The sequence below is a fragment of the Gymnoscopelus microlampas genome (genome assembly GCF_963454915.1).
Source record: "Gymnoscopelus microlampas genome assembly, chromosome: 22".
In the NCBI taxonomy this organism is placed as follows: domain Eukaryota; kingdom Metazoa; phylum Chordata; class Actinopteri; order Myctophiformes; family Myctophidae; genus Gymnoscopelus; species Gymnoscopelus microlampas.
Genome location: NC_139959.1, coordinates 15,081,762 through 15,093,978, shown reverse-complemented (window position 1 = coordinate 15,093,978; position 12,217 = coordinate 15,081,762).

Sequence of the window (12,217 nt, the reverse complement as noted above, 5' to 3'; positions counted from 1 at the left end):
GACACACCATCTCACCCCAACACCCCAACACCCCAACCTGCTTCCGGTCTCCTAAAAAGGCATCCGCCCACTTCACGCAGAAAGCTACGCGAGACTATGCACATATGGGAACTAAACGTGAGATGGTGGATCTCACGTTTCCACGTGATCCAGGGAGAAAGCGTGGCAAACTATTGCCGACAAATTAAATGCACAAGTCGTCCAAAAATATATACAATTTATATGCAAGTTCATAAATATATAATTCAGTTAGGCTTAAACATGAGGAATGTATAGTGAATATTGGAATTATCGCCTACTTATCTACAATGCGATAGCCTATTATATGTGTCAGGAATGTGTCAAAAACAAAAAAATCTCCACGAATTTAAGGCTTCATGGAGTGTGTAATTGATAGAAAATAAGTCTTTTTTGGGTGAACTATTCTTTTAAGTGTCTTGTTCAGGGACACTTTGACACATTGCTGAGGCCTGGGATTGAAACTGAGATTTATGGCTTGACAGGCAGGCTCTCTAACCATTCAGCTATGACCACATCATCAGCAGTGATTCTAAGGCAGTTGTACTCTGTAACAGTAAAGGGGTTTCAGGGGAAACCAGCAAAATGAGGAATAATATAATAAAAGACTGTCTTGCTAATAAAGCGTCATGTCTCTAATTTTCTACAATGTATTTGATATTACCTTTTTATTATTTAATAAATTATGCGTTTCATCCTCTATATATTGTCCAGCAACCTTTATGATAAAGGCGAAAAAAGATAGTAGACCCGTAGGGGCCAGATTGCTCAGATGCCAAGGATCCTATGCTGGGATTCCATCCCATGACCTTGTGGTCTGAAGTCATGAGCTCTTCCAACAGAGCTAACCAAGCACACTGACCTTTGTACATTGACATTACATGAACGTGATGGGTCATTCCACCAAATGAATTAAAGTCATTTGGCTCATGCACTTTACAAGTGGGCTTATTGTCAGCAACAGCCAAGAACACAGGAGTCTATCCCTATTACAGCACTTGACCCCAGGGAGACAGACACATGCTGATTTGCCATTTCCAGGATTTGATTTCCAGGATTTGAGTCTTGAGTCCCAAGACTCAAGACCCAAAAGAGTCTTGAGTCGAACGTGTTAGATCCACGGAGACATCAAATTTCTCTTTTGGGCCTTGAGTCTTGGGACTCAAGGCCCAAAAGAGAAATTTGATGTCTCTGTGGATCTAACACGTTCGACTCTGATCCGGGGAGACATCAAATTTCTCTTTTGGGTCTTGAGTCGAACGAATTACTCCCGCGGAGACATCAAATTTCTCTTTTGGGCCTTGAGTCTTGGGACTTGGGACTTGTTTAGTAGGAACAAGTCAATAGGCTACAGCTGTAGAAATATTGTGTTTGGTTATTACAAAATATACACCCTATGTATCTCTCAAGCACACTGCACACATATAGGCTGTAGGCTAATAGCAAACACAAATAGGTCTAAATGAATGAAATAATTGACGACTTGAAATAATGTTCCTACATTTCAAGGTTTCAAGCCAGGATGACGTGCATTCAATAATGACATCAAAGTGCTTGAGTGAGCATTACTTTCTGTGGGACATCATTTACAGTGCAATGTACACAATGAAAACCCTATCTAATTCAAGGTATTTTATAAATCGCCATCATTTTGGTCTGCTGCCATGGATAGGAGGTTATTATTCCATCAAGAAATACAAATATATAATAAACAAAGCATGCACACCCAGATCCAAGTGATCAAATGCACAGCAACATCCTATGCTTGAACCACAATGAAATTAAAAAATGCAGTTAGCAGCTTTGTCTCTGTCTATATCAGTCCAAAGCCCATTACAGTGTCAATACAATTTTGGCCTCCACACTTTGTTATTTTTTAGGATTTAACATCGTTTCGGTACTGACACAATGGTGTCACTACCAAAACGAAAAAAAAATTACTAAGTCCAAAGCTCGATGAATGTTAGGGACCAAAAAAAAAGTCACTACAAAGTACTACCAATCAACTTTAAATTGCCTGAAACGTACTCCTAACAGGTTTTTGGGGGAACAATTTTGGCCTCCACACTTAGTGATTTTTTCGGATTTAACTTCGTTTCGGTAGTGACACAATGGTGTCACTACCGAAACGAAAAAAAAATGACTAAGTCCAAAGCTCGATGAATGTTAGGGACCAAAACAAAAGTCACTACAAAGTACTACCAATCAACTTTAAATTGCCTGAAACGTACTCCTAACCGTTTTTTGGGGGAACAATTTTGGCCTCCACACTTTGTGATTTTTTCGGATTTAACATCGTTTCGGTAGTGACACAATGGTGTCACTACCGAAACGAAAAAAAAATTACTAAGTCCAGAGCTCGATGAATGTTAGGGACCAAAAAAAAAGTCACTACAAAGTACTACCAATCAACTTTTAATTGCCTGAAACGTACTCCTAACAGGTTTTTGGGGGAACAATTTTGGCCTCCACACTTACTGATTTTTTCGGATTTAACTTCGTTTCGGTAGTGACACGAAAAAAAAAATTACTAAGTCCAAAGCTCGATGAATGTTAGGGACCAAAACAAAAGTCACTACAAAGTACTACCAATCAACTTTAAATTGCCTGAAACGTCCTCCTAACAGGTTTTTGGGGGAACAATTTTGGCCTCCACACTTAGTGATTTTTTCGGATTTAACTTTGTTTCGGTAGTGACACAATGGTGTCACTACCGAAACAAAAAAAAAAAAAATTACCAAGTCCAGAGCTCGATGAATGTTAGGGACCAAAAAAAAAGTCACTACAAAGTACTACCAATCAACTTTAAATTGCCTGAAACGTACTCCTAACAGGTTTTTGGGGGAACAATTTTGGCCTCCATACTTACTGATTTTTTCGGATTTAACTTCGTTTCGGTAGTGACACAATGGTGTCACTACCGAAACGAAAAAAAAATTACTAAGTCCAGAGCTCGATGAATGTTAGGGACCAAAAGAAAAGTCACTACAAAGTACTACCAATCAACTTTAAATTGCCTGAAACGTCCTCCTAACAGGTTTTGGGGGGAACAATTTTGGCTTCCAAACTTAGTGATTTTTTCGGATTTAACTTCGTTTCGGTAGTGACACAATGGTGTCACTACCGAAACGAAAAAAAAAATGACTAAGTCCAAAGCTCGATGAATGTTAGGGACCAAAACAAAAGTCACTACAAAGTACTACCAATCAACTTTAAATTGCCTGAAACGTACTCCTAACCGTTTTTTGGGGAAACAATTTTGGCCTCCACACTTTGTGATTTTTTTCGGATTTAACTTCGTTTCGGTAGTGACACAATGGTGTCACTACCGAAACGAAAAAAAAAATTATTAAGTCCAGAGCTCGATGAATGTTAGGGACCAAAAAAAAAGTCACTACAAAGTACTACCAATCAACTTTTAATTGGCTGAAACGTACTCCTAACAGGTTTTTGGGGGAACAATTTTGGCCTCCACACTTCGTGATTTTTTCGGATTTAACTTCGTTTCGGTAGTGACACAATGGTGTCACTACCGAAACGAAAAAAAAAATACTAAGTCCAGAGCTCGATGAATGTTAGGGACCAAAAAAAAAGTCACTACAAAGTACTACCAATCAACTTTAAATTGCCTGAAACGTCCTCCTAACAGGTTTTTGGGGGAACAATTTTGGCCTCCACACTTAGTGATTTTTTCGGATTTAACTTCGTTTCGGTAGTGAGTCTAGTGACACCATTGTGTCACTACCGAAACAAAAACAAATTGCTAAGTCCAGAGCTCGATGAATGTTAGGGACCAAAAAAAATGTCACTACCAATCAACTTTAAATTGCTTGAAACGTACTCCTAACAGGTTTTTGGGGGAACATTTTTTTTTCCGTTTCGGTAGTGACACCATTGTGTCACTACCGAAACGAAAAAAAAATTGCTAAGTCCAGAGCTCGATGAATGTTAGGGACCAAAAAAAAAGTCACTACCAATCAACTTTAAATTGCTTGAAACGTACTCCTAACAGGTTTTTGGGGGAACAATTTTTTTTTCGTTTCGGTAGTGACACCATTGTATCACTACCGAAACGGAAAAAAAATTACTAAGTCCAGAGCTCGATGAATGTTAGGGACCAAAAAAAAAGTCACTACCAATCAACTTTAAATTGCTTGAAACGTACTCCTAACAGGTTTTTGGGGGAACATTTTTTTTTTCGTTTCGGTAGTGACACCATTGTGTCACTACCGAAACGGGAAAAAAATTACTAAGTCCAGAGCTCGATGAATGTTAGGGACCAAAAAAAAAGTCACTACCAATCAACTTCAAATTGCCTGAAACGTACTCCTAACAGGTTTTTGGGGGAACAATTTTTCTTTCGTTTCGGTAGTGACACCTTTGTGTCACTACCATTTGTCAACATTGTGTACTCCTACCGAAACGGAAAAAAAATTACTAAGTCCAGAGCTCGATGAATGTTAGGGACCAAAAAAAAAGTTCACCAATCAACTTCAAATTGCCTGAAACGTACTCCTAACAGGTTTTTGGGGGAACAATTTTTTTTCCGTTTCGGTAGTGACACCATTGTGTCACTACCGAAACGGAAAAGAAATTACTAAGTCCAGAGCTCGATGAATGTTAGGGACCAAAAAAAAAGTCACTACCAATCAACTTTAAATTGCTTGAAACGTACTCCTAACAGGTTTTTGGGGGAACAATTTTTTTTTCGTTTCGGTATGTGACACCATTGTATCACTACCGAAACGGAAAAAAAATCACTAAGTCCAGAGCTCGATAAATGTTAGGGACCAAAAAAAAAAGTCACTACCAATCAACTTTAAATTGCCTGAAACGTACTCCTAACAGGTTTTTGGGGGAACATTTTTTTTTCCGTTTCGGTAGTGACACCATTGTGTCACTACCGAAACGGAAAAGAAATTACTAAGTCCAGAGCTCGATGAATGTTAGGGACCAAAAAAAAAGTCACTACCAATCAACTTTAAATTGCCTGAAACGTACTCCTAACAGGTTTTTGGGGGAACAATTTTTTTTCCGTTTCGGTAGTGACACCATTGTCACTACCGAAACGGAAAAAAAATTACTAAGTCCAGAGCTCGATGAATGTTAGGGACCAAAAAGAAAAGTCACTACCAATCAACTTTAAATTGATTGAAACGTACTCCTAACAGGTTTTTGGGGGAACATTTTTTTTTCGTTTCGGTAGTGACACCATTGTGTCACTACCGAAACGGAAAAAAAATTACTAAGTCCAGAGCTCGATGAATGTTAGGGACCAAAAAAAAAGTCACTACCAATCAACTTTAAATTGCCTGAAACGTACTCCTAACAGGTTTTTGGGGGAACATTTTTTTTTTCGTTTCGGTAGTGACACCATTGTGTCACTACCGAAACGGAAAAAAAATTACTAAGTCCAGAGCTCGATGAATGTTAGGGACCAAAAAAAAAGTCACTACCAATCAACTTTAAATTGCCTGAAACGTACTCCTAACAGGTTTTTGGGGGAAACATTTTTTTTTCGTTTCGGTAGTGACACCATTGTGTCACTACCGAAACGGAAAAAAAATTACTAAGTCCAGAGCTCGATAAATGTTAGGGACCAAAAAAAAAAGTCACTACTAATCAACTTTAAATTGCCTGAAACGTACTCCTAACAGGTTTTTGGGGGAACATTTTTTTTTCGTTTCGGTAGTGACACCATTGTGTCACTACCGAAACGGGAAAAAAATTACTAAGTCCAGAGCTCGATGAATGTTAGGGACCAAAAAAAAAGTCACTACCAATCAACTTTAAATTTTCTGAAACGTACTCCTAACAGGTTTTTGGGGGAACAATTTTTCTTTCGTTTCGGTAGTGACACCATTGTGTCACTACCGAAACGGAAAAAAAATTACTAAGTCCAGAGCTCGATGAATGTTAGGGACCAAAAAAAAAAGTCACTACCAATCAACTTTAAATTGCTTGAAACGTACTCCTAACAGGTTTTTGGGGGAACAATTTTTTTTCCGTTTCGGTAGTGACACCATTGTGTCACTACCGAAACAGAAAAAAAATTACTAAGTCCAGAGCTCGATGAATGTTAGGGACCAAAAAAAGTCACTACCAATCAACTTTAAATTGCCTGAAACGTACTCCTAACAGGTTTTTGGGGGAAACATTTTTTTTTCGTTTCGGTAGTGACACCATTGTGACACCATTGTGTCACTACCGAAACGGAAAAAAAATTACTAAGTCCAGAGCTCGATGAATGTTAGGGACCAAAAAAAAAGTCACTACCAATCAACTTTAAATTGCTTGAAACGTACTCCTAACAGGTTTTTGGGGGAACAATTTTTTTTTCGTTTCGGTAGTGACACCATTGTGTCACTACCGAAACGGAAAAAAAATTACTAAGTCCAGAGCTCGATAAATGTTAGGGACCAAAAAAAAAAGTCACTACTAATCAACTTTAAATTGCCTGAAACGTACTCCTAACAGGTTTTTGGGGGAACATTTTTTTTTCGTTTCGGTAGTGACACCATTGTGTCACTACCGAAACGGGAAAAAAATTACTAAGTCCAGAGCTCGATGAATGTTAGGGACCAAAAAAAAAGTCACTACCAATCAACTTTAAATTTTCTGAAACGTACTCCTAACAGGTTTTTGGGGGAACAATTTTTCTTTCGTTTCGGTAGTGACACCATTGTGTCACTACCGAAACGGAAAAAAAATTACTAAGTCCAGAGCTCGATGAATGTTAGGGACCAAAAAAAAAGTCACTACCAATCAACTTTAAATTGCTTGAAACGTACTCCTAACAGGTTTTTGGGGGAACAATTTTTTTTCCGTTTCGGTAGTGACACCATTGTGTCACTACCGAAACAGAAAAAAAATTACTAAGTCCAGAGCTCGATGAATGTTAGGGACCAAAAAAAGTCACTACCAATCAACTTTAAATTGCCTGAAACGTACTCCTAACAGGTTTTTGGGGGAAACATTTTTTTTTCGTTTCGGTAGTGACACCATTGTGACACCATTGTGTCACTACCGAAACGGAAAAAAAATGACTAAGTCCAGAGCTCGATGAATGTTAGGGACCAAAAAAAAAGTCACTACCAATCAACTTTAAATTGCTTGAAACGTACTCCTAACAGGTTTTTGGGGGAACAATTTTTTTTTCGTTTCGGTAGTGACACCATTGTGTCACTACCGAAACGGAAAAAAAATTACTAAGTCCAGAGCTCGATAAATGTTAGGGACCAAAAAAAAAAAGTCACTACTAATCAACTTTAAATTGCCTGAAACGTACTCCTAACAGGTTTTTGGGGGAACATTTTTTTTTCGTTTCGGTAGTGACACCATTGTGTCACTACCGAAACGGGAAAAAAATTACTAAGTCCAGAGCTCGATGAATGTTAGGGACCAAAAAAAAAGTCACTACCAATCAACTTTAAATTTTCTGAAACGTACTCCTAACAGGTTTTTGGGGGAACAATTTTTCTTTCGTTTCGGTAGTGACACCATTGTGTCACTACCGAAACGGAAAAAAAATTACGAAGTCCAGAGCTCGATGAATGTTAGGGACCAAAAAAAAAGTCACTACCAATCAACTTTAAATTGCTTGAAACGTACTCCTAACAGGTTTTTGGGGGAACAATTTTTTTTTCGTTTCGGTAGTGACACCATTGTGTCACTACCGAAACGGAAAAAAAATTACTAAGTCCAGAGCTCGATGAATGTTAGGGACCAAAAAAAAAGTCACTACCAATCAACTTTAAATTGCCTGAAACGTACTCCTAACAGGTTTTTGGGGGAACATTTTTTTTTCTTTTCGGTAGTGACACCATTGTGTCACTACCGAAACGGAAAAAAAATTGGTAGCACTTTACAATAATGACCTGTTATAAAGCATTTATAAACGTTTATAAGTAGTTTGTAAACTATTAACAAATCATTAACAACCTGTTTGTTGACATTCGTAAATGATTACTAAAACCTTTATAACTACAGTTACAAATCATTTGTAAAGTATTAGTAAGTAGTTAACTATTCATGAATAAGCCATTTATATACATCTGTAAAAGATTATTAAATAATTTGTAACGACCCATTCTAAAGCATTTATAAACGTTTATAAGCCGTTTTTAGACTATTAACAAATCATTAACAACCTGTTTATTGACATTCGTAAATGATTACTAAAACCTTTATAAATACGGTTACAAATCATCTATAAAGGTATTAGTAACTATTCATGAATAAGCCATGTATAATACATCTGTAAATGATTATTAAATCATTTGTAACTGATGTTACATAATATATACAAGCTATTGGTAGCTTGTTCATGTTTAACATATGCTTTGTTAAACATTCCTAAAGTATCTATAAATCCTTAGTACATGTTATTATGTGCCCTATAGTAAAGTGAAGACAGTTCATCATTTACAACTGTCTGTTAATGTGTTTGTTCATGTTTAACATGCTTTGTAAAACATTCCTAAAATATCTATGAATCCTTTGTACATGTTATTATGTGCCCTACAGTAAAGTGAAGACAGTTCATCATTTATGACTGTCTGTTAATGTGGACTTTCTCCTTACCTGTTGCAAACTACCTGGCTTTCATGAATGCAGACACCAAACAATTACTAGAATTATCATTCATGTTAAGCAAATGATGCGTAAGACATTCGTAAAGAGTATGTAAACCATTTGTGGTGTTAGGGACCAAAAAAGTCACTACAAAGTACTACCAATCAACTCTAAATTGCCTGAAACGTACTCCTAACAGGTTTTTGGGGGGACGATTTTGGCCTCCACACTTAGTGATTATTTCGGATTTAACTTTCGTTTCGGTGGTGACCAACTTTCGTTTCGGTAGTTTGATTACAAAATGTAAGTTGTGTACAAAATAATCTGACTATACTAAGTTGTTATTTGTTTGTTTAAGTCAGGCTATACTCTACTCAGAGTCATAAGTTTACAAAATGTACTAAAGTACAGTGAACGTCTGTGCGGTTTGTCTTCATCACTGAAAATAACGTACATGTAAACTGATGTCATGTGCAGTTGGGGTGAAGAAACACAACCATTTCACTCCTAATAATACCTATTTGATTTGACATCCTGACTTGCTGCTGTAGCTGAGGCTTGAACCTGTTACCTGCGGCTCACTAGTCAGTGACTCTATCCATTCACCTACAGCTGTTTCCTTGGAATCTGTGGTTCTGAAACTTTTTGTTGTCAACCCCCCAAATTGACATGTATTTGGGCAGTGGACCCCAATGTGAAAAGATGTAGTGTCAGGGCCCCCCATGAAAAAGATTTATATTTATGCTGTAACACATTTTTTTTTTAAAGTTATTTGTCTTGTTTGTTGTTCAAGTCAAAGCACCAGGAAGGCTGTACTTGTCAGCCGTCTGTTAGCTCAATGGGTTGAGACGCAGTATTCATGATCCAGAGGCCATGAGTTCAAATCCCATCGATGTCTTTCCTATGATTCTTTCCTTTGCAGACTGGCTTCCAGAAGATCAACTGAAAACTACCAGGAAGGCTATATTTGTCATCCACCTGTTAGCTCAATGGGTTGAGACGCAGTATACATGATCCAGAGGCCATGAGTTCAAATCCCATTGATGTCTTTCCTATGATTCTTTCCTTTGCAGACTGGCTTCCAGAAGATCAACTGAAAACTACCAGGAAGGCTGTACTTGTTAGCTCAATGGGTTGAGACGCAGTATTCATGATCCAGAGGCCATGAGTTCAAATCCCATTGATGTCTTTCCTATGATTCTTTCCTTTGCAGACTGGCTTCCAGAAGATCAACTGAAAACTACCAGGAAGGCTGTACTTGTCAGCCATCTGTTAGCTCAATGGGTTGAGACGCAGTATTCATGATCCAGAGGCCATGAGTTCAAATCCCATTGATGTCTTTCCTATGATTCTTTCCTTTGCAGACTGGCTTCCAGAAGATCAACTGAAAACTACCAGGAAGGCTGTACTTGTCAGCCATCTGTTAACTCAATGGGTTGAGACGCAGTATACATGATCCAGAGGCCTTGAGTTCAAATCCCACTGGTGTCTTTACTGTGATGCTTCCCTTTGCAGAATAACTTCTAGAAAAACAAGTTAAAACCACCAGAAAACCTGTAACTCTCAGCCAACAGCATAGCTCAACTGGTAGAGCGTCTGTCCAATGACTTGACTTGACTTGAGTGGGTTCGATTCCCACTCGAGTCAAGTGTCTCCGCTAACTTGGGGCAACGGATAAATTGACTGATATCCTTAGTGATGCTTCCCTTTGCAGACTAACTTCTAGAAAAACAAGTTAAAACCACCAGGAAACCTGTAACTCTCAGCCAACAGCATAGCTCAACTGGTAGAGCGTCTCTCCAATGACTTGACTTGACTTGAGTGGGTTCGATTCCCACTCGAGTCAAGTGTCCCCGGTAACTTGGGGCAACGGATAAATTGACTGATATCCTTAGTGATGCTTCCCTTTGCAGACTAACTTCTAGAAAAACAAGTTAAAACCACCAGGAAACCTGTAACTCTCAGCCAACAGCATAGCTCGACTGGTAGAGCGTCTGTCCAATAACATGACTTGACTTGACTTGAGTGGGTTCGATTCCCACTTGAGTCAAGTGTCCCCGGTATGTTGGGGCAACGGATAAATTGACTGATATCCTTAGTGATGCTTCCCTTTGCAGACTAACTTCTAGAAAACAAGTTAAAACCACCAGGAAACCTGTAACTCTCAGCCAACAGCATAGCTCGACTGGTAGAGCGTCTGTCCAATAACATGACTTGACTTGACTTGAGTGGGTTCGATTCCCACTCGAGTCAAGTGTCTCCGGTAACTTGGGGCAACGGATAAATTGACTGATATCCTTAGTGATGCTTCCCTTTGCAGACTAACTTCTAGAAAAACAAGTTAAAACCACCAGGAAACCTGTAACTCTCAGCCAACAGCATAGCTCAACTGGTAGAGCGTCTCTCCAATGACTTGACTTGACTTGAGTGGGTTCGATTCCCACTCGAGTCAAGTGTCCCCGGTAACTTGGGGCAACGGATAAATTGACTGATATCCTTAGTGATGCTTCCCTTTGCAGACTAACTTCTAGAAAAACAAGTTAAAACCACCAGGAAACCTGTAACTCTCAGCCTACAGCATAGCTCAACTGGTAGAGCGTCTGTCCAATAACATGACTTGACTTGACTTGAGTGGGTTCGATTCCCACTTGAGTCAAGTGTCCCCGGTATGTTGGGGCAACGGATAAATTGACTGATATCCTTAGTGATGCTTCCCTTTGCAGACTAACTTCTAGAAAACAAGTTAAAACCACCAGGAAACCTGTAACTCTCAGCCAACAGCATAGCTCGACTGGTAGAGCGTCTGTCCAATGACTTGACTTGACTTGAGTGGGTTCGATTCCCACTCGAGTCAAGTGTCCCAGGTAACTTGGGGCAACGGATCAATTGACTGATATCCGTAGAATAACTTGTAGGAGTGTGCTGGTTCAAATCCAGTCACCACCTTAGTAACTGAAACTACTCCCGCCCCCTATTCCTACTCCTCCCCCTACTCTGGGCCCTTCTGGGACCTACTCCCCGACTATATTCCCTCTTTACTCTACTCACTACTCTACTCCGCCTACTCTACACACCCTCTATCTATCTCATTAACTGAGACCGAATTGGCCAGATTCGGTTTCAGTTACTAAGGTGGTGACTGGATTTGAACCAGGACACTCCTACAAGTTATTCTACGGATATCAGTCAATTTATCCGTTGCCCCAAGTTACCGGGGACACTTGCCTCGAGTGGGAATCGAACCCACTCAAGTCAAGTGAAGTCATGTTATTGGACAGACGCTCTACCAGTTGAGCTAAGCTGTTGGCTGAGAGTTACAGGTTTCCTGGTGGTTTTAACTTGTTTTTCTAGAAGTTATTCTGCAAAGGGAAGCATCACGAAGAATATCAGTCAATTTATCCGTTGCCTCAAGTTACCGGGGACACTTGAATCGAGTGGGAATCGAACCCACTCAAGTCAAGTCAAGTCACGTTATTGGACAGACGCTCTACCAGTTGAGCTAAGCTGTTGGCTGAGAGTTACAGGTTTCCTGGTGGTTTTAACTTGTTTTTCTAGAAGTTAGTCTGCAAAGGAAAGAATCACAGTAAAGACACCAGTGGGATTTGAACTCATGGCCTCTGGATCA